This window comes from Pongo pygmaeus, chromosome 2 (genome assembly GCF_028885625.2).
Source record: "Pongo pygmaeus isolate AG05252 chromosome 2, NHGRI_mPonPyg2-v2.0_pri, whole genome shotgun sequence".
NCBI lineage: Eukaryota > Metazoa > Chordata > Mammalia > Primates > Hominidae > Pongo > Pongo pygmaeus.
In genome coordinates, this window is record NC_085930.1 from 78529006 (window position 1) to 78547967 (window position 18962).

General features: G+C 36.8%; 1 long non-coding RNA gene across 1 annotated transcript; it reads right to left on the minus strand.

Annotated features, from left to right (window-relative positions):
- Nucleotides 1-352: 352 nt before the first annotated feature.
- LOC129033937 (uncharacterized) lies at nucleotides 353-17971 on the minus strand. The gene is made up of 5 exons (XR_008501707.1): nucleotides 17911-17971; nucleotides 17498-17609; nucleotides 13173-13316; nucleotides 9138-9224; nucleotides 353-427 (listed from the first exon to the last, which is right to left on the minus strand). It is a non-coding gene; the product is annotated as an uncharacterized LOC129033937 (long non-coding RNA).
- Between the last annotated feature and the right edge of the window lie 991 nt (nucleotides 17972-18962).

Sequence of the window (18962 nt, forward strand, 5' to 3'; positions counted from 1 at the left end):
AATGTCTAAATCTGTAAGCACCACATGATCTGTCCAATCCCACAGCCTTTGCCTCCCTGACTTTAGTCCACTCTTCTCCAGCCTCTGAGGTCTGGCTCCCCAAACAAGTCAGGCAAGCTTCCACATTAGATTTTTTCACTTGCTGTTCCCACGGCCTACGAACTTATCCTCCATACCTGCATGAGACTATTCAAAAGTTCGAATTTCTTAAAGCAACATGCCATCACTCTTACATTGAAAAATGCCTTCTACCATCCCATCATACCTGATCTCCTTCTCCTGCTCTATTTCTCTGTTTTCCCATACTATTCATCACCTTCTACCTACCACAGAGTTCACTTAGGATGCTTATTGTTGATTGTCTGCTTTCTTCCACCAGAATTTAAGGTCCATAAGCAGAGGGTCTTTGCTGGTGTCTGGAAGAGTGCTGTCCAATAGAAATACAATGAGAGGCACATAAGTGATTTAAAGTTTTCTAGAAGTTTCATTAAAACAGTAAATGGCAAAGGGTAAAACTAATGTAAAAATATATTTATTATATGTAATAAGGTACTATAAATCTCGAAAACATTATCACTTGTATATGTGGCACTGGCCACACTTCAGTGCCCAATAGCTACATGTGGCTAATTGTTCTGGTATTGGTTAGCCCAGCTCTGGAACAATCCTGACACGTAGTAACTTCTGAATATGTTGGCCCAATTTGGTGACATTTAATTTGCTGACAAATGAATAAATGAGATTCCAGGAGTGTCATTCTGAGGTAAGCTGTCTGGTGGAAATTAATCGCCTGTTCTGTCCTCCTCTTGGCCCAAATTCTCAGTCTAACACACTCAGCAGTCTCTCTGTCTCTCTGTACCTCATCACTTGTCGTATTTTGCTTAGTAAGTCACTGAAAGAGGTTTCCCTTCTAAATCCCAAGTGTGAATAAATTGTCTACATTTTTCAAAGACCTGCAATTCATTCTTTCTTGGGGCCTGGAGCGCTTCTGTGAATATGATGAAAGGAATAGACCCTACTCAAAGATAGACACGCACACACACACACACACACACATATTTTACACATAATTTCAAGGGCTTCATGGAGCACTGATTACGAATCTTCATGATAGACTGAGATAGCAGGTAAGGTTTTTGGACTGTTGCAGTTAAAATGACCCTTGAAGTTCAAATTCTTCTAACTTTCCAGGCCCTATAGCCCCAATAATTACAAACTGGTGGAACTCACAGCAACCTTTTGTAATCAATCTTTTCTATTCCTACTTTCCACCTTCCTCCCTGGGATTATGTAAGCGCATATGAATTTCCTTCATTGTTTCCTAATTCTTCCTATTCTCTCAAACTTGACTTTGATTCCATTCTTCACTTTGCACATCCCTGCTTCTGTCTTTCAGATAATGGGACAATCTTTATAAATATGCATTCAAGAGTGTTTGCTCTCTTCACAATAAATGGCTTTTCAAAATATATATAAAGTGGGACAGGTGGCTGTTCATCACAATTCGTCACTTCTTGTAACAATGAGCTCTGTATTTTCTGCATTAATCTTTCTAACAATGTATAAATTGGATTTGCATTTAACAAGAATACATATAGTGCCTGAGATCAGCTGCTGATGACTGGCAAGCAGGAAACTGTATCTTTATATATATATATCTTCAGTGTATGGAAAGCACATGTCCACAAACAGAGGGATATATTATATTTCAAAAATATTTCTGCAAGCAGATGCTATCTGTGCCCCTCCATATTCTCTGACCCTTATCAAGTTAGAGCCTACCCTTTCAACTAAGAGATCTCACATTTCTTGCCTAAGGAACACATTTTCTTGCTAGTGGAACCCATTTTGCCACAAGACTCATAGGCCAAACGTGTTGGAGAATTAAGGCCTACTGGAATCATCCCTCAACCAATAACTCATGAGATGTGGTATACAAATAGATGAGTGTTAGTATATAAATCCCTTGCCTGCCAGGTGGGATAACTTGGAGCCGTGTGTTTTATTCTGTCTCTGAGAGTTTCCACAGAAGCATTAAATTCCATTTACTCACAGTGGTAGCTGACTTGAAACACACCCTTTCTTTGCAGCCTTCCCTTCCCTTTCACACTTCTACAATCCTCTTTCTGCATTTCTTGGGATCGTCTCCCAGGACTCTACTTGCACTTAAATCCTTGTCTCAAATTCTACCCTAGATGAATCCAATCTAAGACATATCATCTGCAAAATAAGTCCCTGAAAGAGTGATACAAATAAAAATTATATCAGTGGCCTGGAAATGAACACTGAAGTCAAGGAATGAACTTCAGTAATGGTATGAAATCTATGATATCTCATAAACCAATCATGTCATCTCAATAATAATAAGTAGTGACAATGGCAAACAATAAAAAAATTATTATAAGGCATTTGTAGAGAGAGAATTTTGAACTTCATTCAGTGAATACATATAACAAACTCATTGTCAATGTTAGATAAAGGAACCAAAAATAGACAACTTGCAATTCAACAGTACCTACTGAGTGTAGATTGTGGACAAATCACAGTAATAGGTGATGAAATATAAAATAGTAAGTGCTATTCAATTTAACTGGCATTATGATCATTGTTAATAATAAGAGCACCTAACTAGTTTAGTGCCTATTATATACAAAGGACTTTATAAGTTTGATCTCATTTTATCTTCTCAATAAACATATAGGTAGAGAATTTCAGCCCCCATTATTAATTGAGGACACAGGTTTAGAAATGTTAACACACCCAGGTTAGAGAACAATAACTGGTAGAGTCAGGAAAAATATCCAGGTATATTTGACCCAGCTGTATTTTGGTCGCTTAGCACACATCCTGGTGTGTGCTCACAGGCATTTGGCCATCCAGCTCCCCTCCATGCACTATCTATTTAATAGATGTGGTACCTTAATGGGTATGTTATAATTGGCTCATAACCAATCAGAATCAGTGAGGTACCGTGGAACATTTGCTAGGACATCTGTGAAAAAAACTCACACTTTCCTGAAGGATTTAAAGCTGAGATGAAATAAATTTTGGAAGTACTAAAGTCATATGCAAACACCACAAAAAAGGGGAAATTGAGAAACTGGGACCTGTAGTGGCGTCACTTGAGACTTTTTCCTAAACTGAATGTGAGGCTATTCCTATCCCACTAGTGTACCAGTTGCATGAGAAAATTAATTCTATTATGACAATCCAGTTTTCATTCAGCTCTTTTGTTTCTAACAACTGAAGGGAAAATGACTAATACAGAGCCAAAAATTCACTTCCAATCACAGGCCTTGGCTTCCAGAACCTCATGACTTCTTTCAAAAATGAAGCAATGGTATAAATTCTGTGACCATTTTGTGAAGATGTTACTACTTTTACTTTTTCTTCTTTCTTTTAACACAACCTACATGATTTTCCCTGTGTGGAAAACTGTAGGTCTATGGTTTTTCATTTGGTACATTTCTAGATCTCTTTGACAGACAATGCAAATTCATTTGCTATTCTACCAGAGTAGTTATTACTGAAAAAGATATATACTCTTCCAATTACTGTAGCTTCCATCCTTACCCTCACTCAGACTATTCTTACCATAGCAGCCAGAGTAATTTTGTTTTGGAAAAATGGCAGCAAAATGATATACCACTTCACACCCAATAGGATGACTATAATAAAAAAAAAAAAAGACAATAATAGGTGCTGGCAAAGATGTGAAGAAACTGATAGTAGGGAAGTAAAATGATACAGCCACTATAGAAAGTGATCTGGTGATTCTTCAAAGAGTTAAGTATAGAATTAATGTATGACCCAGCAATTTCACTCTTAGGTGTGCACACAAAATAATTGAAAACTGGTACTGAAACAACTACTGGTGCACAAATAGTACACATGAATATAACAGTACTATTGTGAACCTCAGTATTACTCACAATAGCTTAAAGGTGAAAACAGCTGGTAAGTGGGTCAATGATGGCTGGATAAAAAATGTGGTAGATACATACCATGGAATGTTATTCACCATAACAGGAATGAAGCACTAATATGTAATACATGCCACAGTGTGAATGAACTTTGAAAACATTATGCCTAGTGAAAGAAGTCAGATTCAAAAGATCCCATGCAGTGTGATTCTATTTATATTAATTAACAGGAATAAATAAATCTATATAGACAAAAAGCAGATCTGTGTTTTCCAGAACCTGCGGGAGGGGAGATAGGAATGACTGCCTAATTGGTACAGAGTATTTTTGAGAGGTGATGAAAATATTTTCGAACTTGATACAAGTGATCATTGTACAGCCTTGTGAATGTACTAAAGGCCACTGAATTGTTCACTTTTTAAAATGGTTAATTTTATATTATGTGGATTGCACCTTCTTTTTTTTCAAAAAGTGGGAAAAAAAATGGCAATTTAATTTGCTCATCTTGTCCAATCCTCCAATGTCTTCCCATTTCACTGAGGGTAAAGGACAAGGTCCTTATCATGCCCCACACAATCTGTCCCTGTGTTACTTCTCTGGGGCCCTTGTGTTCTACTCTCCCCTTTTCTCTTTTCACACTGGTTTCTTAGTTGTTCCCTGGAAACTCAGGTCTGCTCTCTCCTACTCCCCCAGGGCCTGTGAACTGCTGTGTCCTCTTTCTGGAATGCTGTTCCTCCAGATGTTTGCATAACCCATTCATTCCCTTCCTTTGAGACTCTGCTCAGCTGTCACTTTTAAAGTGAGGCTTTCTCTGACCAAAATATTTAGGGTACATACCATTTTCCACGGCATTGCCTACTCATCCCTGCCTTTATTTTCCTGGACAACGTTTCACCATCCAACACCCTGTATTTTTTTTATGTATTTAATTTATTTCCCTTTCCAGAATGGAAACTCCTTGAGGACAGGGGTCTCTGTTCTGTTTCCGGTTGTCTCCCCAGTGCCTACACTGTTGTAGACACGCCAGTCATCCTACAAATGCTTACTGACCTCCTTCTACCTCTATGTTTTATTGATCAGATGCACTATAGGGAGACTCTGATTTAAAAGTGAGTTACGTGGGAAAGAAGGCAAAAGTGTTACTTGTGTGATTCCAACTCAGGCTAGGTGGTTGTGGAGATGGCAGCGGGAGCGACCACTTCTTGGTAAGGGCTCACGCTTAGGCTACCTTGGGGGCCCAATACTGAAATGAGTTTTGAGACTCATTCCTAGAAGTTCAAAATAGTTTGTTTTTGCAGCCTTCCCAATGATTCCATAAGTTGTGTAAGCCCCTTAATGAATCCCCTGGCGCTTAATTAAGACTAAATTCCATCGTCTTCAAATGAGACACTCGAATGATATATGATACAGGTAGAATAACATTATGAAGTTATTCTGCATTAAATTAATAAGTTCCCCTATTTCTCAACCAGAAAAACAACTAATACCTCATGAGTGCTTGCTTCTTAAAAAAAATTACTTGATGCAGGGAATTTCTGCTCTAAGCACCCCTATGTTTTAAATGTATTACTTTAAAAATAAAGTCTGCTAAATTACCCCAAAAGTGAGTAATTTTCTTGCTTGTGTTGGGGTATAGAAGAGTTATCCATGAGCAGTGCTATTTACTTATTCTAAATATTCTCTCTCTGTATTTCTATACCAGTCAAGTATTGTTGCCTAACCTACAACCAGGGAATTTAAGTGGTGACAATGGATGATGATTCTTCACATCTGTGGGTCTGCTGGTTGATGAGTGGCTGATCTAAGGAGAGATCCTCTGAGTGACTTTACAACATCTTGTAGGTCTGGCTGAGCTTGACTCCTTACTCAAGTCTATTCCAAGCAAAGAGGCAACTATTTTTCTGGGAAAGATCTTTGCATTTAATTGCAGAGGAACCAGTGGTCATGTGCAAACCCCCTTAAGTCCTAGATTTGGCCACGGTCACTTCACCACATTCCACTGGCCAAAGTGAGTCTCATGGTGTAGCTAAAGGTCAAGAGGTAGAAAGTACACTCTTTTTGATTTTAGAAGAATTGCAGAGTTTCATGGCAATAAACAAGGATTCCGGACAGGCTAAAAAATTAGGCCCAATAACTCAATCTACTACCCCCATCTCTAGTTTGTTTAATAGGAGATTCAAAGCAATAAAAAAAAAATCAGACCCTAATTTTATCATTAGTTTTATTATTAATTCTAAATAATTGAGAGGATGAGTTTTATAGCTTTTGTTTTTAAATAAATTAACGATTATAATACACATTTAATTTGTATAAGCCCTTTACATCCACAATATAAGGGAATGGATAGAAACTCCTGAACACCCGCCAGGAGTCCATTTCCCTTTTCCTTAATGAATGAATACCTCTCCCTGGCATGTAGGTCTAGTCAAATTGTAAGTCTTTCACTTTCAGGAAGGCACAGAAGGTGACCATAAATTTATAAAATGTGACATTTTAATCAAGCCGCAAGCTGTTGGCTAATTACATTCCACTGCGCTTAAAGGGAAAACAGGAGATATCATGTTGGTATAGAGATGAGCACAGAATTGTCCTTAGTACTTCACTGATCATTATGAATACCTTGGTATCAAATTACTCAGGAAAGAGAAAGCAGTAAATCCTTCTAAAAGTCATATTTCCAATTTTCTTTTCAATTTCATTTTAGAGTAAATTTGGACACAGGTTTATTCAAAAGCTGACATTTTCTTTCCCCACATCTCACCTGTATAAAAATATGTATAATGGATCTACTGGTAGCATTAGAGACCATTAAGCTACAGAAGCATGAAATCAACTAGAAATTATTATTTTAATTCTATGCACTTGTGCATAACAGGATGATTTCTGTGCCAAATAAACCTTCATCAGGGCTCTACCTAATATTCTACATACTAATGGGGCTTGAAGTTTAGAATACAGATGTGTGGGGATGCAGCCAGAGAAAGGCACTCAAAGTCAAAAGATTAGTTGTCTCCAGGGAATTGTCAGCTAGTGAACTAAAAACTGAAACAAAACATACGCCACTCGTCCACTGTTATTTGGCTTTTCTCCTCGGCAGTGTAACTGAGCTAACCTGACCTGGTTTTCTAAGGATATAATATGTGAAATACTCAAGAGGCACTCCTATTCTATCAAGAGATAATTTCTCTCACACAGACACACACACACAAATAACTAGTGATATATGCTATGTCCCTAAAAAAGATAACTGATTAAAGGGACTACTTCCATTATTTCAGCTTAAGGAAATGATAACTGAGTTTTTCAATCACTCTCTTCTACATTTTTTGCAGGAAGTAATCTCACTTTCCAATGAGCTATTTGCTGAAATGGGTAACAATTTACAGTGAGAGGATGGTGAAGGGTAGCAAAGTTATTACCTATTTTGTTACTTTTGCGCCTGGGGAAAGAGGAGGGTAAGTGTGGATAACAAGGAAAATGGATAGGGAAGGAAAATCCTTGTGGCACTTGCTACAAAACACCTATTAAAAGCAGGACATGTTTATCTTTGGTTTCATTTCACATTTGAAAATCAAAAACATTACAGAACTAGAAGGAGCTTCAGAAGATATCACCTCCATTCTTTTATTCTAAAGCAAAACCACAAGGAAACAAGCAGTGGAGTGATTGAAACTCGAACTGCAATTGTGCCATTTTTTCTTCTACAACATGTAAAGTATTTGTTTCAAGAAAAAGTAGCATTTTGTGTCATTTATATATGGAATGATTCAGAAAATCTGCATTTCTGACATTCCTCATTCTATATCTAAAATCTGGTAATGATGAAGATGGATTAAAAATGTAAGATTATGAGATAATTGTTATTTACTGTTTCCTTTTTCTTCTTCCTCTTCCTTTTTTTTTTTTTTTTTCGCTAAGGTAGGGACTCCACTTAACTCCTCCTTGTTAGGGCTATAAGGAAGGAAGGAAGAAAGGAATCTGTTTTCAAATATTGCAATCAATAATTGTGATCATGAAAAATTACTGTCTTTTACCAAGATGTAACTTTTAAGATAGATAATATATGTTTAAAACAAACAAACAAAAAGAAAACAAAAAAAACAAGAATATGTGCTTTTTCCGGTTCAAGGTCCTTAAAATTTATATGAATTTTTGCCAAGGTATCTACCTTGCAAATTTTTTTCTGAATGGATTTATTTAGAGAAATGAAAGACTGTGGGCCAGGCTCAGTGGCTCACGTCTATAATCCCAGCACTTTGGGAGGGTGAGGTGGGAGGATCACAAGGTCAAGAGATTAAGACCATCCTGGCCAACATGGTGAAACCCCATATCTACTAAAAACACAAAAATTAGCTGGGCGTGGTAGCGCGCACCTGTAGTCTCAGCTACTTGGGAGACTGAGACAGGAGAATCGCTTGAACCCAGAAGGCAGTGGTTGCAGTGAGCCGAGATCACTCCACTGCACTCCAGCCTGGCAACAGAGTGAGACTCAGTCTCAAAACAAAACAAAACAAAAAAAAGCAAAGAAAAAAAAAACATCGTGGTGGTATAATATTAGGTTCTCTAGAAAGAATGTTCCCTGAACTTCTGCCTCATTTTTCAGCATTTCAAGTGCCAATCCTCAGCAGAAGCACTAAGTTGAAATTAGAATCCTATAAATTTTGTCAAATAACAACAAAGGGATATATGATCACCCTGTTAATGATAACATGCTCTACTGAGTTACCATCTGAATTGAAGTGAGTCAGGTGGGATGTGTTTCACTGAATCATAATGGTGTTTCTAAAAAAAAACTTTTCCAAAGTTATAATACACAAGAACATGAAAGTAAACTTCCTGAGCTACAATTCAGGAATTAAATCACATAGTTACAGAATATCATTAGAAATCTTATAGCAAAAATAGGTTTTATTAATATCCTTGAATTCACTGATTAAACCTATTTCTTTTCTTCTGCAATTTATGTAAATTTTGTAGGTTTGTTTAAGATGAAATATATCAAGCTGGGATTTGCAAACTTCTTTCAGTTTCATATTTCTGCCCAATTGTTGTTTTTAATGTGCTTATATTTTTCCAACCACTCAAACTTATTTATAATGCCATTCATTACGTGTTAGAAGCTATCTAAATCATGCTTAGGATTTTTGTATGCCTGTCTAAAATGGAAAATGCATTCAGAGACACAAGAGAGATTTATTTATTTATTTATCTTACCAAGCTAAGAAAACCCAACAACCAATACTTTCTGATTCATCCTGGAAACTCAATGTGTCAGATATCAGGGTAGTTTTCTATTTCCATCTGCAAATAAATAATAGGAATCACAGTCACTCCTTGCTGTAATGACTGCATCATCGACTTCATCAGTTATTTAAAAAGCTAGGGAGAAAACCAGCGACAGCTGTAAAAGGGCCTGGAATTGTTTGGAGGAGAACTTACATGCTATAGTTTCAGGATAAAAGTGGAATTATAAATGAACTTGGGAAACTTTGCAAGGTACTAACTGTAAGTCCCATGCTGTGCAGTCTGCCTGTGCAAAGGAAAATCCCCTTTGAAGAGATTAGCGGAGGTGGTTTGTATGTGATCACAGCAGCTGAGATGATGTGTGACTTTTGCCTAGCTTAAAGTGGATTAGCAAGACTTAAAAGATGGAAAATTGTTTTGTGTGAAGCTCACCATGCTTTTGGAAACACAAATGAAATCACAGTCCTATAAACTTAAATATGATTTCTATTAGTTCAATATGGTGAAAATCCCCTTCTAAAAGATTAAACAGAAAAGGATTGTGACTTGCCAATATTCACATCGGCTAATGACTGTTACACATTTGAAAATAATTTCTTAGAATTTATTTTTAACTCATCCACAAAGATGTCACTTTAAGTGTCTGAGCGACAATGTGGTAAAATAGACAGAACACTGGGTAAGAAATAGAAACAATGAAATTTGTTTCCCAAGTCAGCCACTGACTATCTGGGTCACTTCAGATAAAACACTTAACCTTTCTTAGAGTTTGTATTCTCATCTATAAAATGAAAGAATATACACCACACAGCCCTTATAATTTTGCAGAGTATATCCAATTATAGTGTGTATTTAAGGGAGTTTTAAAAGCAATGAAATACTAAGTTTTAGTTATTATTATTCACATCTTTGGTTGTAAATATTGATCCTTTTTCCTAATATCACATAATAAACAAATCAATGTCTGATTTCTCTGAAAACCCTCTTTTTCCATAATAAAAAGAGAAGGAATAAAGATGAGTTATATAAGACAGATCATTGGGGTGACTGAATGTCATTTTATTCCCTGTCTTCCACCAGCAAAATTTATCATACCATCTCACCAAATAATTTAGGTTGCTTTTGTAAGCCACCGGACCTCACTTCATTTTTCACAAATATGTGAAAGTAAAAGCTGTACCACATGTTTAATAGTGATCCGTGGAGTATATATCTCCTCACAAGAAACAAACAGTATTATAAAAAGGCAAGAGAGTCCACAAAGGGATATTTGTCTTGCTTAACTTTTGTATGGGCCACCGGTGTCCAGCATTTAGTGCTTTCTTCTCTGTCAATCTTTACGAAGAGGAAGACACTTTTCAACAAACTATCAATGTCATTAAGATTATAAATACGAGTCAACCATCTGTTTTTATGTCCTCTTTTTCTCCATTGACTTTTGGCAAGTGCTTAGAGAAAGAAATATTTCGGAGCCCTGACATTTCAGTGAAAAACAAAGAGGCCTATTGACCAATTTCTGGGGCACACTGTCTTTGGTAAAAGGTTAATCTTCTCAGCTTTTAGAATTTGGAAGTCCCAATAAACAGCACCTGGTCTGTTCTGCTATCACTTTACCAGCTGCAAAGCTCTAAAATAGGAGAATCTTCAATTTAAAACAAAATTTTAAAAAATGAAATCCATTGCAAAGGAAGTTTAATGAATAAAACAGAATACAGCTAATAATAGAGAAAATGGCACATCACTCAATCACTGACATTCTTCTAAAATTATAAACTTTTTGACCTGATACAGATTTTTACTTGATACATCTATACCAGTTACAAAGTAGAAATTATTATTGATATATTTAAAATGGAGAAATGATTTTCTTGAAGTATGGCATAAAATTTAAGTAGGAAAATAATACCCCCCACATTTCTCCTTTTCATTCACTGTCTCATTTCATCATTTAATCCCAATAAATTTGTGCCCATATTTTCTGACAGAACAAATATTTAGGGAGATTAAGTAACAGGTGAAATTTGACTCCCAGAAGTCTGAATCCAAAGCCTAATCAGAATCTCATAGACTACATTGTGGTGAAACACACATATTGAGCATTTTTAGCAGTCAAGAAATAGCTTCTGATATTCATTAAAATTATAGACATATTTATGACATAGAAAATGCAAAAACATAGGGTCATAATTTTTAAAATCAGAATATTGGGATAAACAAATGGCCCATGGTATTTCTGAAATAGTATAGTACATTTCACTGTTGGTCAAGCCTTTGTTGACTGTTTCTATCTAGTTCTGGACTTAAAGTCAATCTAGAATTATTGGATAACTATTAGAAATCCAACAGCTTCAATGAGGAAAGTCATAATAATCTGAAAGATGAAGCCTTTGTAGTGGGTATTTGAACAAAGTCCAGCAGTTCAAATGATACCTATTACTAGGCAAAACATCCACTGGGCTAATGTGAATCAGACCCAAGACCTTGTCAAGCTGAGGAGAAAGCCACAAGGTCTCCTTTTTAAAAGACTTGCACTTGAGAGTATGGAAGCCTGTTGATTATGACTACATGATTCCAACAATGACTTAGCAGAGTTGAAAAATAAAAAGAAAGAAATGAGATGTGATGGTTAATACTGAGTGTCAACTTGATTGGATTGAAGGATACAAAGTATTGATCCTGGGTGTGTCTGTGAGGGTGCTGCTAAAGGAGATTAATATTTGAGTCAGTGGGCTGGGAAAGGCAGACACCACCTTAATCTTGGGGGGCATAATCTAATCAGCTACCAGCGCAGCTTGAATACAAGCAGGTAGAAAAATGTGAAAAGAGAGACTGGCCTAACTTCCCAGCCTACATCTTCCTCCTGTGCTGGATGCTTCCTGCCCTTGAACATCAGACTCCAAGTTCTTCAGTTTTGGAACCTGAACTGGCTCTCCTTGCTCCTCAGCCTGCAGATGGCCTATTGTGGGACCTTGTGATCCTTGAGTGGATACTTAATAAACTTATATATAGATATATTATATATATATATAATATATATTTTATATATAAAAATATATATATTACATATATATAATTCCATAATTCCATTAGTTCTTTCCCTCTAGAGAACCCTGACTAATACACCAGGTAACAATGATATCCTCATAGCACTTGGTTCCAGCCATGCCTGACAGACCTATTCCTAGGATTTTGTGTTAGATTAGTCAAACAAATTTACTTTCACTTCTGGGATAGCCTTCATTGTGAGAGGATTCTGAAGTTTTTAATCCATGAAGACTAACTAAATTTTAAAATTTCCTGCTAGTAAGAAATTTCAAAAATAGAATAGATAAATGTAATAAATTGCTATTGTAAATGTCATAAAATAAATAAATTTGCTCTGGTGAGCAAATCTAAGATGATTTGCTATCATGTTACATTGTGATATGGTAGGAAAAGCTTAGCACACAATATATTGTCATGAGAACAGAAGGAAAAGAATATACAAAAATACTGTTTAAAAGAAAACCAATGGGTGACAGGAAGAAATAGATTAGCAGTGATTACGCTGATATTTTCCACATTGTAAGAATAAACACCTCTTCATCTTTGTAGTTTAAGAGAATAGAACACCGAAAAATACAAGAAGTAAATAATAGCTGCCAGAATATTAAAATGTCCAATCAAAATCATTTGTGCCAACTTAACATTATGCTAAAATATTCTAATATAATCAACCTTTAGGCTAGCTCCAGATGGAGAGAACAGAATTGATAACACTGTAGGATGCTTTCTGCTGTGCTTTCAAGTATCTCACTCAGTAGCTATGAGATCTTAGAATAACATCATTGAGGACAGAGGCTGCTGGCCAGCAGATTTTAGAGTAAGATTATTGGATACAGGTTATATCCCAAGCCACTGTGGTCAGGATACATTGCAGACTAAATCTGACTCGGGTGAAAAAAGGAGTTTTTCATAAATAGTAATAATAATGTTCCTAAGTTAGAATTTCCTAAATATACTCACCCCAAATAGTACTCATCTCATATTGCTGCATTCATCCACAGCATGCATTTTGGAATTTTACATTTGTCTTCTAGGTCTTATCCTGTCATTTGATATTCTATTGATGTACCATGGCAAACCTCAAAAACCCCAAACTCTTGAGAGCTGTATGCCAGAAGAAAATAACAATTATCCTTTGTTCTTCCCACTCAGTTAAAACCATTATTTAACAACTAAAATTCAGACCGAATTTCTGAAATGACATTCAGTAAACACCAATAATTGAATTCAGTTAGTTGGAGAAAAAGAGAAATAATTAAAAACAAACAAACAAAAAAAGTCTTATCCAAATGGACATCCAAAGCCATCCTACCTTAAGAGAAAGGGTGTTTGCACTCTCAGAAATAACTTCTAATTATCAGCAATACCATATAATAATAAAAATAGCTTTTTATTGGGCTTGGATTACTACCGGGCACCATTTTTAACACTTTTGCATATCGTAACTTATTAAATCCTCACAATAACTCTTTAAGTACCAATATTACTCCCAGTTTAGAAAAGAGGAAAACAATTTAAAGACAGATTACGTAACTTGTCAATGGTCACGCAGCTATACCCAGGGTTCGATAGCTATACAACTTGACCATTACCCCAAAGTACTGAGAAATACTCATACAGTGGCTATTTTGGAAACTGCTAATTGAATCCATGTAGTTAATTCTGCTCATTCCCTGTAGTACACAGCTTAACAAAACTGACTATCCTATTTGGACTTATAACTGTTTCTAAAAAAAAAAAAAAACCTAACCAAAATAACCAAAATAAAACTTAGAAGCTAATGTGCCATACCATATATTGAATGCTGTAAAGTTAATTAAAATCAATATGTGAAACATCATTTATAAGCAAAGATTTTTGTTTATGTTTTTTTTTCTCATTAGCGCTAGCCCTATTGAGCTTCTGCATACATCTCATTGTTTTTGAGAATTGCAGCCCATATCTATTTATGCAATCATTTTATCTGTTGAAATAAAAAGATACATTCTCCAAAAGAGTTCATATTCAAAGTAGATTGAATATGATGGTTATGCATTATAAAGCCCTATGCTGTTTGAGATGACCATAATTCTCCTGGTTAAATCCTACCATAATATCTATTGATCTATCTATCTATTTATCATCTATATAATTTACATTATAGTCATGTATCCCATAACAACATTTCATTCAAGAGCAAACTGAAGACATAATGGTAGTCCCATAAGAAAAGATGGAGCTGAACAATTCCTATCCCCTGGTGACATCTTAGCCATCCTAACATCATAGTGCAGCGCATTATTCATGTGTTTTTAGTGACACAGACATATGCAAACCTACTGCATTGCCAATGATATGAAAGTATGGCACATACAATTATGTATAGTACATAATACTTGATAATGATGGTAAATGATGATGTTAGTGTTTACACATTTACTATACTGTACTTTTTATTGTTATTGAGAGTACATTCTTTCTGCTTATTAAAAAAAAAAAGTTAACTGTAAAACAGTCTCAGGCAGGTCCTTCAAGGGGTATTCCAGAAGAAGGCATTGTCATAGGAGATGACAGCCCCATGCATGCTTTTGCCCCTGAGGACCTTCCAGTGGGACAAGAAGTGGAGGTGGAAGATGATAATATTGATGATTCTGACCCTGTGCAGGCCTAGGCTAATGTATGTGTTTGTGGCTTTGTTTTTGACAAAAAAATTAAAAATTACACACAGAAAAAGGCTTATCAAATAAGGTTAAAGAAAATACTTTCATATAGCTGTACGATATTTGTGTTTTAAGCTAAGCGTTATCACAAGAGTAAAGTTAAAAATATTTAAAAGTTTATAAAGTGAAAAAGTTACAGTAACCTAAGGTTAATTTATTATTGAAGAAAGAATTTTTTAATAAATTTGGTGTAGCTTAAATATACTGTCTTTATGAAGTCTATAGTAGTCTTCAGTAATGTCTTAGCTCTTCGTGTTCACTCACCATTCACTCACTGCCTCACCCAGAGTATCTTCCAGTCCTGAAAACTCCATTCATAGTAAATGCCCTATGCAGGTGTGCTATTTTTCATATTTTATACTTTATATTTACTGTACATTTTCTATGTTCAGATACACAAATACCTACCATTGTGTTACAATTGCCTACAGTATTCAGTACAGTAACATCCTATCTAGGGTTGTATCATAGAAGTAATAGGCTATACCATATAGCCTAGGTGTGCAGTAGGCTATACCATGTAGGTTTGTGTAAGGACACACTATGATCACAAAATGACAAAATCACCTAAAGATGCATTTCTCAGAACATATCCCCATTGTTAAGCAAAATATTACTGTACATATACATCTATTTTTAATGTATGCAAAGGAAAATTGAGTTCCAAACAAAAGGTTCACTTTTTGAATGATGCATAAGAGAAAACTGATAAATGATTCATAAACATCACTTTCAGTGTATTATGATTGAAACTGGTCCTTCTCTTTTGTAGGCATTGCATCATTCCCTACTTGCATATTTAACTAGCAGGTATAATAATTTTGTCCCAGGAATTTATGCCTTTGTGTGAAAAATGTTTTCCCTCTTTCATTCAACCAGCATTCAAGCACCTCGTGAGCATCTGGTCCTCACCTAGAGGCCGGTAAATACAACTATGAACATGACATGCACAGACAATCAAAAAATAGGAGATTAATCCTCACAAACAAAGATTGTGGTAAATATTATGAAGGTATTATAGGTTGAAGAATGTCCGCCCAAAAATTTGTGTCCACCCAGAAAATTAGTTTCTTTGCATCTAATCAAGTTGCACTTAATTCAAACATCCTGAATTAGGGTGGGTCCCAAATCCAACGTGCGTCTTGGCCTTATAAGAAAGGGGACATTCCAGCACAGAGACGCTTAACACACAGTAAAGAATGTCGAGTAAAAACGGTACAGATCTGAGTGATGTGTCTACCAGCCAATGAAAGTCAGGGATTGCTGACAACCACTGACCACCAGGAGCTAGGAAGAGATAAAGAAGGCTTCTCCCCTGAAGCTCTGAGAACATAACCTTGCCAACATCTTGATTTCAGACTGCTGGGCTACAGAACTGTGAAAAAATGAATTTCTGTTGCATAAGCCACCTATGTGTGTATTATTATGGCAGCCCTGGGACACTAATACAGATGAAGTACAAGAGAAGAGAATTTAGCAGGGCAGTTAGCACAGTGTGGGCAGTCAGAGAAAGCACATCTGAGAGGTGACTTAAGGGTAGACCTCGAGTGTGAATCAGCATTGTGAGGAACACAGAGGGGAAAAGGTTCAAGGTATGGGAAATGGCAAAACAAAAGTCCAGAGTCAAAAAAGAGCTCACACTTAAAGGAGAGAACTGAGGTCTGGAGGAGAGAGAGAGAAAGAGAAAGACCAAGAGATAGAGATGCATAGGAAGAAGTAGGAGAGGCAGATAAGGGACTAAGGATATCAACTCTACCCGAGCCTTGAGGGACATCCACCCCAGTGAGGAACAAAACCACATTATTAATAGCTACAATTTATGGAATGTACAGAGTTCAAAGAGAGGAAGCAACGATTTGCTTCTGTGCAATCAGTGAAAGATTTGCTGACAAAGTACCATTTGTACTGGATTTTAAACATACAAATAAAATTTGGATGTTGTCTTAGGTCAGAGTCCCTAAAAGCAAAGCCTGAGATGAGGACTCTCGAACAAGAAATTCGTTGAGGGAGAAAGGGAAAGACTAAGTCGGGATATGGTTTCAAGTGATGTCTAGCCTGTTTGATCCAAAAGGAAAGAGAGAATGCAAATTGCACAGTGAACTCTCTTGCCTTTGAGGCAAAGTAGCTGGGCTTTTGTATCCTCTGTACCAGTTAATCACTGGCTGGGTGAATTGTGCAGGGGTTTGATGATGGAGGAACCTCACTCCCCCAGGAAGCAGTTTCTATTGCTCAAGGATAACTCTATGAATGAGAATGCAAACAGGAGCCTTTGGCAGGCACACCATGATGAGTGATCCCAGAGGGCTGGATAGGTCAAAAGGGCATCAGTTACAAATACAAAGATATGAGCTGGTCATAGGGATTAGAACTATTTCAGAACAAAAGGATCATAAGGGCCAAGCCTCTTCTATTCAAATCCACTCCAGCTGACTAATCTTATAAAATGAATAAGGAAGGACAGGCTAGACCCTGACTGGGGTCTCTGGAAGTAGTCTCCACTAACTTTCCTCATCTCTGCCTCATGTCTATTACATTCAGCTTCTACTAAACGACAACAGGAGGAAGAAAAGAGCTTGTATAGCTTACCTCCTTACTGTAAGGTCTCAAAATAAGGTAAGTTGATGACAAGAATTTGTGTTATAATATTGAGAATAGACATTGGTTCAAACAGCATGGTGATTATTTCCAGGCAAAATACCTACAACAAGAAAAAGGCAATTTAATGTGCAGTCTTGTGCTAGGAACAGCAGAAGCGTTTCATCTCATGTGCCAGCTTTGTTCAAATGTCCAAGTCACTGTGTTAAGAAAGAGTCTGAGGTCCTAGAGGACCCACAGACCCTCTGAAGGAAGTCCACAGACTCCTGCAGGACCCAGGCCCCCCCCCCAAAATTGTGAGTACCCCAACTGCAGAAGTGGGAACGGGAGACCGTCCTCTCCTGAACACACACCCCCACTGGAGAAGCTGAAGTTCTGTTTCTGGGAGATGTTTCTGACTTTACCTGGAGCTGAGTCAATTTGGAGAGCTGAGCAATATCCAGGGGTAGAGGCGTAGCAGGACGAGCCGCAGACAAAACCTCTCAGGCACCGAGTTGTAAAAGGAAGGGCTTTATTCAGCTGGGAGCATCGGCAAGCTACTGCCTTAAAATCTGAGCTCCCTGAATGCATAATTTCTGTCCCTTTTAAGGGCTCACAACACTAAAGATTTCACATGAAAGGGTCGTGATTGATTTCAGCAAGCAGGCAGTACATGACAGGGGCTGCATGCACCGGTGGTCAGAGAGAAACAGAACCGGACAGGGAGTTTCACAATGTTCTTCCATACAATGTCTGGAATCTATGAATAACATCAGTTTCTAAGTTATGAGTTGATTTTTAACTACTGGGTTTAGGCCAGGCAGGCCCAGACCTGGTTTCAGGCCTGGCGCCGGGCTGCCTGTCTTTGGTTTTACTTCCCTGTTGTTTTTTCTTAAAACAGGTACTGAGTATAAAACAATATGAGAGGGTCTCTCTCTTCCCTCATTCCCCCTTTTTGAGACTCTCACTTTTTATTAGTGGGAGTTTTCAGTCTTATGTTTGTTACTTATGTCTTTTTGTGCAATAGATTAATAGTGATTCATATAGTACACTTGTGCTGAAGCATTTTGGTGAACTAAGGTAGCGATGAAGCTTTTTATCATTTGAAGAAGTACAGGTAGTAAACAAGGGAGCAGTAAGCAGGTTTTTATTATTATTATAACTCCTATTATAAGAGTTTTAAATCTTCCTAGTGCTGGGAACCACCTTCTAAAGAGGGCTTCAGGGTTGAATCTGTGCTACACTTGCACGGGTACATGTGCCAGTTTTGTTATATCTTTAACTATGTCTTCAACTACTTGTCCTTGATCATCTATGTGTAGACAACAATTAGTAAGGTTAAATTTTCCACAAACTCCTCCTTCAGCTGCTAACAAGTAGTCAAGAGCTAGTCTATTTTGATAGATAGCATTTCTCATCAGAGTTTCTTGCCGGGCAAGAACAGTCAAGGCTTGACCGGTTTTATCAGTAATAATTT